This window comes from Orycteropus afer, unplaced genomic scaffold (genome assembly GCF_000298275.1).
Source record: "Orycteropus afer afer isolate SDZICR_OR568_19922 unplaced genomic scaffold, OryAfe1.0 scaffold00547, whole genome shotgun sequence".
NCBI lineage: Eukaryota > Metazoa > Chordata > Mammalia > Tubulidentata > Orycteropodidae > Orycteropus > Orycteropus afer.
The window spans coordinates 1,416,003-1,426,077 of record NW_006922134.1 but is presented as its reverse complement, the minus strand read 5'-3'; positions in this window follow the sequence as shown (position 1 = coordinate 1,426,077).

Below are 10,075 nucleotides of genomic sequence, written 5' to 3'. Positions count from 1 at the left end.
CCAGATCCCATCAACATTTTTTAAGGCTATGGAAAAACCAATCACTAACTTTATATGGAAAGGAAAGAGACCTCAAATAAGCAAAGCACTATGGAAGAAGAGGAACAAAGTAAGAGGTCTCACACTGCTGGATCTCAAAACCTATTAAACAGTCACAGCAGTCAAAACTGCCTGGTATTGGTATAATGACAGACACGTAGACCAATGGGATAGAATTGAGAACCCAGAAATAGATCCATCAACCTATGGTTAGCTGATCTTTGACAAAGGGCCAAAATCCATTAAATGGGGAAGAGAATGTTTGTTTAATAAATGGTGCTGGAAAAACTGGATATTCATTTGCAGAAAAATGAAACAAGATTTGTACCTCACACCATACACAAAAACTAATTCCAGATGACTTAAATGTGAAAGCTAAAACTATAGAGTTCCTCAAGGAAAAACTAGGGACAAATTTTGGGTCCCTAATATATGGCGTAAATAGACTATCAAGCATAACCCAAAGTGAACAAACAGCAGAAGAGGAGCTAGATGAATGCAACCTTCTAAAAATTAAATTTTTATGTGCTTCCAAAGACTTCACCGAAAGAGAACCTACAGATTTGGAAAAAATATTTGGCAATGACATATCTGGCAAGGGACTTATCTCTAAAATTTATAGAAAATTCCAACACCTCATTAACAAAAAAACAAATAATCCAATTAAAAAATGGGCAGAAGACATGAATAGACACTTCACCAAGGAGGATATTCAGGCGGCCAAGAATCATAGGAAGAAATGCTGACTACTGTACCCAAGACCATGTATAGGGTTGGCAGACATTGGTCCTATAAGTGTATTTGTATGATCTGTAAGAATTCCCCAGTGATGACAAGTAGAGATGACAAGGGACAAGGTTGTAGTCACTTCTTGGGAACAGCCAGCTACCCAGAGGGACTGAGTAGTTGAACCTGTGGGCTCAGGATCATAGTCACAGAGGACTTCAAGCTCAATTGGCATAACATACTACACAAAACATTGTTCTACCTCCTACTTTGGCAAGTAGTGACTGGGATCTTAAAAACTTGGCAAGCAGCCATCTGGATGCCACAATGAGTCTCTCCTTATTCAGAACAAAGAAGAATGACAAAAAACAAAGATTCATGGAAACAGTTAGTCCTAGTGACTGGTACACCATGCCATCCACCAGCTATACAACTATAAGACCAGAAGAACTAGATGGTACCCAGCTACCACTGTCAACCACTCAGAGGGGGATCTATGGAGGAGATCCTGGATACAGAGGGAGAACAATGTGGAACGAAACTCAAAATCATTTTGAAAAATAAGGGGGGGTGTCCAGGTTTGCTCATCTGATAGAGCCTGGTGGAACCACTGAGATTATGGCTCCTAGCTGCCCTTCAGGTCTGGAATTGAACCCACACCTGTGGATTCCAGCCAAACAAAAGACACACATATGAGTTCAACATTTACCTAAGGTAGATACACTCCTTAGAGAGGACAATCATGGAAGAAAGAAGGGCTGTTTATGCACAGGGAGACAGCTCAGGGGGTAGGAGTGCATGCAGGGATGGACACAGGGAAGAGGTAACTATTGGGAGGAAGTGGAAGGAGAGCTGTTGCATTGTGGTAAATTGTAATCAATGTCATGAGACAAAGTGTATGTGAACTGCTGTATGAAAAGTGAATTTGCTCTGTAAATTTTCACCCAAATCACAATAAAAATAAAAAGTAGAAAAAAAAGAACTGTGTGGGAAACTGACTTCCCAATGCCTCCTCAAACCCTTAGGTCTAGGGGGAGCCCCCAGGCATATCATCAGGATGCTGGGTAGCTCTCTTTGCTGCTATTCGGGCCCCTCTGGCATGCACTATGAAAAACTTCTGCCTGGCACTGCTTGTCATCACACGGCTCAGGTTCTCATCCTTCAGACATCTCTTATGGAAGCACATCTAGAATAAGGTAGGGGTGTGTGTCCCTTTCACCAGGAGAGTGGCTGGGCACTGCATCACAGGCAGGGCCAGCTAAGCCAGGCCAGAAGTGAGGGCACAGATCACAGTCTATGGGCTTCATAGGCATGAGGTAGAACATGCTCCTCACAACCAGGGGGAGTTCAGGTTTGTACAATGTGAGTGGCAGGAGGAACAGTGAGGCTGGGAGTTGTGAGGCAGGAGACATGTTCTGAATCCTCATGCTGGCAGTTGTCAGTGAAATGATTTTGGCTTATCTTAGATCCATTGTCTGTGGTCCTGTTGGTCAAGTGGTTCTTCATCTTGGTTGCCTCAGCTGAGATAGGCCTCATGTGCCTGATGGTAGTCTTCCTGTACTTCTTCCTACTGTACTGACTGGACCAGGAGATGCTCCACATGGACCCCCACTTTACAAGTATGTCATGGTCCCCTTCTTGCATTGTTTCTGCTTAGGATGACTTGTAGTTTAGAGCTAGCCTCTTAGTTGTACCCTGCAACTTCCTTTGCAGGCAAAATATTTTTGGTGTGGGAGCTGGACAGCCTGGCTGGCCTCAGGCAGGCAAATTAGCTGGGTATGGTCTGAGCAGAAAGATGCTCTGGGGCTCCTCATCCATGCTCCCTGGTGCACTCCAACCCAAGCTGAGGCAGTGATTGCTATGAAGACTTCATCCCAAAGCTCACCATATGTCCATGAGCTAGACTAAGGCCATGCTGCTCAGAGTGTGTCATATTAGGAAGTGGGGCCACTTTCCCTGTCGACTGCCCTCCACTACCAACCCACTCTATGTACCTACATTATCTTGTGCACTGTTGTCCACTTCTATCTAGCCCTGTCACTCCCTGTCCACTCCTTGTGCACCTCTAGCCACTGTTGATCAACCTCAATTCTCCCTCGCCCATCCTTGTCCACACCCCATACACATACTGTCCTTGCCCCATACACTCCTTGCCCACTCCCTGTCAAGTCCCCATCTACATCATCCACTCTGTATCCATTCATCATCCACCCTCATCCCCTTTCTATCTACAATTTGTCTATCATGTTCACCCCCATTCACCCTGCCTACTCCTCATCCGCTCCCCTTTTCCTTGTACATTTCCTGTCTACCTTGTCTACTCCTCATCCACTTCTCATTTACTCCCATCCACACCCTGTCTCACTATGGCATTTCTCTGTCCTATTCTGTATTGGTTACCTAGTGCCACTCTGACAGGAATATACCACAAGTGGGATGCTTGAACAAAAAAGAGTTTATTCTCTTACAGTTTGGAAGCTTTAAGTCCGACTTCAAAGTGCCAGACTCTAGGGGCTGGGTGAAAGCTGTTCAACCTTGGGCTTCAGCTCTGCCTCCTGTTCCCAGCCCACTGAAACTAGAGGCTTTTCTTCACTCAGACCGGTGCTGGGTGCTGATACTGACAAGCCCAAGGTTGACAAATAAAAAGGCACAGTTCTGATGTTACCAAACCACACAGCAGGCCATTAATTCAAGTCCATTGAAAGTCCCAAGGTCGGCAGAGCATGACAGGCTGCTGAACAACTACCCATCTATATGCAGGGTTCAAGTACATCGTAAGCTAATGACCATTTCCAAAGCTGTTTCTTATATATGGGGAGCAGACCACATACCCAAATCTGCTACTCAGCTACTTCAATAGATTCCCCCATGGAATTAATTACCAATCTCACCAAGTAACTACATTCAGCTGCCCAGCCACTCAACCAGGCCCAGCCAAGTTGACAAACGAACTTAACCATCACATCTTGTCATGCTTGTACAGCCAGTTTATTCCCCAACCCACTCACCATCCACCCCTGCCCAAACCTCATCCACCTCCTTACAACCTGTCCCCTCTATGCATTCCCTGTGTATCCTCCTCCTCCACCTCCATCAACCTTGTAAACTTGCCCTATCAGCACTGAGCACACAAGGTGTCTCTTTTGTCTCTGACAGAGGTCTCGGATGAGAACACCTTGCTGCTCTTCCTCCCCTTCTTCCCTGTGAGGAAAAGGCTCCAGTGTTCCTGGCTATTGGTGCACTCCTGCTGGTGCTGGTCATCTTCGATATCTTGATGTTTGGAAACCTGCTTCTGCTCCACCTGTACTCTCAGAGGGAGAGTTCATTGACATCACTGAGAAATGAGTTGAGTGTTGACACCACCTTTGGTGATAGTGACATTGTAAGTACAGTCTTTTCCCTGATGACACTTTTGTTTTAAATTTGGAGACAGATCGGGTGGAGATTCTCTATCATGAACTCACCATGTCCCTACCCAGACTCAGGGCCTAAAACTTCCCCTCACTCCAAGGCATGAGTAAGAGACCATAATTTTTCCTTGCTTCCATATAACAAGGTGACCTGGTGTTCTGATTTACCTGGGACTTTTCCAGTTAACACCTGTTATCACTAAGTGCCCCTTTGACTCTCAATATGTCTTGGTTTGGATGATAAATTACATAGTTACACTACATTTAATTCACTGCTGTCAAGTCAATCCCGACTCATAGTGACCCCTTCCTAGGTTTCTGAGGCAGTATCACTACGGAAGTAGATTGCCCTATCTTCCTTCAGAGGAATGGCTGGTGGGTTTGAACTACTAGCCTTCTGGTTAGCAGTCAAATGGCTTAGGCACATTTAACCTACCTCAATTTCCTGTCTGCCTGAAAAGTGAGGGTCATGCCATACTGAGCTCCCTTCCAGAATCATTATGGCATCCACAATGAAACTATGGAAAGGATACTTTGTGGGAACAGAAACAGTAAGGTTCCTGGGTAGCCAGAATTCACCACCAGCAAGCAGAATTGTGTGGAGAAGTTACCAAGAACATGATGACCTGTGTGTGCCTGACGTGCTTCCTCTCTGAAGCCATAAATGCAAACTGGTACCCTTTTGTACCAGGACATGTTCTACTCATTAGGCAAAGCATAGCATATCTCTATCCTGAGGCAGAGTCAGAAAAAAACCTCAACATTCTATGAACAATCCTGTCACAATCCTAACCCACATTTCATACACATGATGTGGAACCCAGAGAAGGTCAGTAAGACTCACCCCAGAGCTTTCCAGTGGGAAAGCAGGTCTATGTGTCCCTAAAATGCACTCTTGTCACTGCGTGTTGGTCCTTTGGCCACACAACATGTGCTTATCATGTACTCCCTGTTACTTTTTGTAGAAGGTCGCAGATCAGCATGAATACACAACAAAACCTGTGGAAGGAAAAGGGCAGGACAACGGAAGCTTGGCCACAGGTGAGAAATTATACAGTTCAGATCGCGTTGAGATCTCCCTGGACAGATTCCCCAATAGTAAAATATTTCTTCCAAAAGAGAACAATCATCAATGTGAAATAAGAGGCAAGGATGTTGGTCATCTCCTTGTCTCTTGATGCCAGGAGCAACCTTAAAATAACAGTGGCTCTGTATCCATTACCAAAAGACTTATGGTGCAGAAAATACTGGTTGATGTTGACTGTCTTCTATACAGTGGACATTTTTTAATTGTAGACCATTTGCATATTCCTCTTTAAGTCTCTCTTAGGAATCAGTTTTCTGTGATCACGCTAATCTAAGAACTCTAATACATGACAAAGACTCTAAGTTAAAAATTATTTTTGGTTACAAATCCCTGACTCAGCCTCTCATAAACCTCTGCTAAATCAGGTAAGAAGATCCTTCACTCACTGCCATCGATTCAGTCCAGACTTACAGTGATCTCTCCTTGGGTTTTGAAGGCGGGACCTCTCTGGAAGTAGATTATGCAATCTTCCTTCCAAGGAGTGGCTAGTGGGTTTGAACTGCCAGTCTTCTGGTTAGCAGTCAAATGCCTTAAGCACTATGCCACCAGAGCTCCCTAGGATGCAGGAAAACTTACTGTCAGACAATGATCTCTTATTCCCAGAAACAGGAGGAAATTAACTCTCCATTAGGCAAAATGAAATGGAACGCATATAGTCCTATGTCCTGGGCATTAGTGAACTGATATGGACTGGTTTTGGCCCTTTGAATCAGATGATCATATTCTCTACTATGTCAGGAATAAAAAATTGAAGAGGAATAAACCAAAACCAAACTCACTGCCATTTAGTGAATTCTGATTGACAAAAAGACTATTTCAAGGTCTATAGTGAAGTACAATGCTGTAGTTGATGGGATAATATCCATATGCTTACAAAGAAGACTAGTTAATACCACTGTCATTCACATCTATGCACCAATGACTAAAGCCAAAGAGGAAGAAATTATTATTTACCAACCTGTGTAGTTTGAAATTGACAAAACATGCAATCAAGATGTATTTATACTCACTGGTGATTGGAATGTGAGAGTTGGAATCAAAGAAGCAGCATCAGTATTTGGAAAATATGACACTGGTGATGGAAATCATGTCAGAGACCAATGACTTATTTATTGTAAATATATATTTTCAACAAGAAAAACAGCAGCTGTGAACATGAACCTCATCAGACAGAATATACAGGAATATACAGGAATCAAAGTGACTACATCTGAGGCAAGAGATGATAGAGAAGTCCAGTATCATCTGTCAGAAAATGGCCAGGGACCAACTGTGGAACAGATTATCAATTGCACCTATGCCAGTTTAAGTTGAGGCTGAAGGAAAGTAAAACAACTCTATGAGCACCAAAATATGACCTTGAATGTAGCCCACCTGAATTTAGAGTCCATCTGAAAAACAGATTTGTTGGATTAAATGTCAATGAATGAAGGCCAGAGAAACTGTGAGAGGACATCCTACATGAAGAAAGCAAGAGGTCATTAAAATCCCCCTCCAAAAAAAAGAAAAGACCAAATGTTTCTCAGCAGAGACTCTGAAACTTCCTCTTGAATGTAGAGTAGCTAAAGAGAATGGAAGAAATGATGAAGTAAAAGATCAAAACAGAAGATTTCAAAGGGTGACTTGAGAAGACAAAGTAAAGTATTAGAATGAAAAGTGCAAAGACCTGGAGTTTGAAAACTACAAGGGAAGAGCATGTTCATCATTTCTCAAGCAGAAAGTAATGAAGGAAAACTTTAAGCCTTAACTTGCAGTATGGAAACATTCTATGGGCAAAATACTGAACAATGAATGTGGGAATCATGTAATGAAGATGGAAGGAATTCAAGGAATCACTGTACCCAAAATTTTGCCAATATTCAGTCATATTAGGAGGTAACCAAGAACCAATGGTATTGAAAGAAGAAACCCAAGTTGCACTGAAGTCATTGGCAAAAAAAAACTGGGCTCTAGCAATTGATAGAGAGTACACATTGAGATGTTTCAACAAACACATGCAACACTGGAAGCCCTCACTTGTTTCCATCAAGAAATTTAGAAGAGAGCTACCTGGCCAACCGACTGGAAGAGATCCACATTTGTGCCCATTCCACACAAAGGTGATCTAACAGAATGAGAAATTACTGAACAATCTCATTAGTACTCAAACAAGGAAAATTGTTGCTGAAAATGATTCAGAAATGCTTGTAGCAGTACCTGGGCTGAGAACTACCAGAAATCCAAAGTAGATTCAGAAAAGGATGTAGAATGAAGGATATCATTGCTAATGTCAGATGTATTGTGGCTGAAAGCAGAGAATACAAGAGAGATGTTCACTTGTGTTTTATTGACTATGCAAATGCATCCAACTGTCTGGATCATAACCAATTATGAGTAACATTGGGAAGAATGAGACTTTCAGATCATTTCATTGTGCTCATGAGGAACCTGCACACAGATCAAGAAGCAGTCATTCAAACAGAACAAGTGGATACTGCATGGTTTAAAATAAGGAAAGGTGTGTGTCAAGGTTGAATCCTTTCATCCTTTCCTTATTCAATCTGTATTCTGAGAAAATGATCTGAGAAGGTGAACTACATGAAGAAGAACATGGCATCATGATTCATGAAAGACTCATTAACAACTTGCAGATGGCACAACTTTGCTTGCTGGAAGTAAAGACTTGAAGCACTTATTGATGAAAAACAAAGACTACAGCCTTCAGCATGGATTGCACCTCACCATAAAGAATGCAAAAATCTTGACAACTACACCAATAAACAATATCATGATAAATGGAGAAAAGATTGAAGTTGTCAAGGATTTCATTTCACTTGGATCCACAATCAGTGCTCATGGAAGCAGCAGTCAAGAAATCAAATGACATATTGCACTGGGCAAATCTGCAGCAAGAGACCTCTAAAGTGTTTAAGAGCAAACATTTCACTTATTGAGCTAAGGTGCAGCTGACTAGTATTGGTATTTACAATACCCTCATATACATTCAAAATCTAGACAATGAATATGAAAGACTTAAGAAGAATTAATGCATTTAAATTGTATTGGGGCAGAATATTGAAAACACCATGGACTGCCAGAAAAACAAGCAGATCTTTCTTGGAATAAGTGCAGCTGGCATGCTCCTTAGAAATGAACATGGCCTGACTTTGTCTGTCAACTTTGGTCATGTTATCAGGAAGGATGAGTTCCTGGAGAAGGATAGAGTACTCAGCAAATTAGAGGGTTAGTAAAAAAGGGGAAGACCCTCAATAAGTTGGATTGACACAGAGACAACAAGGGTGGGCTCAAGCATAGCAAGGATTGTGAGAATGGCACAGGAGGGGGTGGTGTTTTGTTCTGTTGTACATCCCTATGTTTTGTTCTGGTGTACATCACTATGAGTCAGAACAGACGCAACAGCAGCTAAGAACAATTACAACAACAAAGCCAAAAGGAAGGAGATTTCACAAGCACAAGTGTGTGTATGTGTGTGTACAAGCACACACATACAAAGTTGGCAAATCATCCAGCCACAAGTTGCCATTGAGCTTCAGTGGGCCTTTCTAGCTGAAGAAAGGAGAACATGTTCTTCACCCTCCACTGTGATGTGCTCCCAGAAGAGGAACTTGAGACAGAATTGTACCTGGAAAAGGGACCTCAGGCCTCTCCCTAATCTGTTTGCATTCTGAGGCACTGTGATCTCCCTTACACCCACCCTACCCTCTCTCAGTACCTCTGATGTCTTTCAAAGAGGGCACCTTGCAAAAAAACAGCAGTACAAGAACAAAATAGGGTGCACTTTATACTGAGAGATGCCATCTCCATAGGAAAAGGCTTATGGGAGAGGTAAAAACTCAAGACAGTGGTAAGCTCAGGTTTCCTGTGCCCTCAGGAGCTACATCAGCATGTCACATGTCTCTGAGCCTGGGACCCATCAGAGTTTCAAGCATGAATACTGAAGAAGAACTGATCAGCACCTGGAGGATGAATATGCAGGGCAGGAGCTTGATGTATATCTTGCAATGCTGCCGAATTGAACAGGAAGGAACAATCTGGAAGCTCAGTAGAAGAGCAAACCTCTCAATATGACATGCAGGGAAATCATACAGGAGATGTACAACACAGGGTCTCCACGAATGGGGACCAAAATAGTGAAAAACAGGTCTAGATGAGATGAATCAAGCAAGACTACATGGAATTTTGAAAGTTGGGGAAGGATTGTAAGACACTGCACATGAGTCAGCAGAATGAAAATCTTGGGAGGACAATAGGAATAGAACGATGCTGCACAGTAATGTCTCAGTTTTGGGAGGACAAACTTGAGAAGTTGCAGCTTGAGCTTCCAGGAACATTTGCAGACAGCATGGAGTCCCACACTCACTCCACCATATTTTCTGTGTGCAAAAATGAGATGTGGAAAGCAGTAATGTCTACAAAGAAATTAAAACAATAATCAAAAACCAATTAATAAAAATACCCTAGATTGATGGATTTCACAACAGATTAGACAGAGTTGAAAAGAGAACCAGAAACTAGATGAGGAGAAATTACTTAAATACATACAGAGAGGGAAAAAATGGAAAATGTGAAAGCCAGATGATTGAGAATACAGTTTCAAGTTTGTGGTCCACCTAATCAGACCCCAGATAGAAAGGACAGAACTGGCAACAGACAATATTTGAATTCCTATTGGCTTCCTGTCTTTTAATCCCCTTTCTCCTGCTCTTCTGGCCTGCTTCTTTGGGCGTCCCTGAGTTTCCCCTCCTCACCTAATCCCTTCAGCTGATTGCTCTTCTCTTTGGCTTCCTGGGTTTTATCCCCTTTCTCCTGCTCT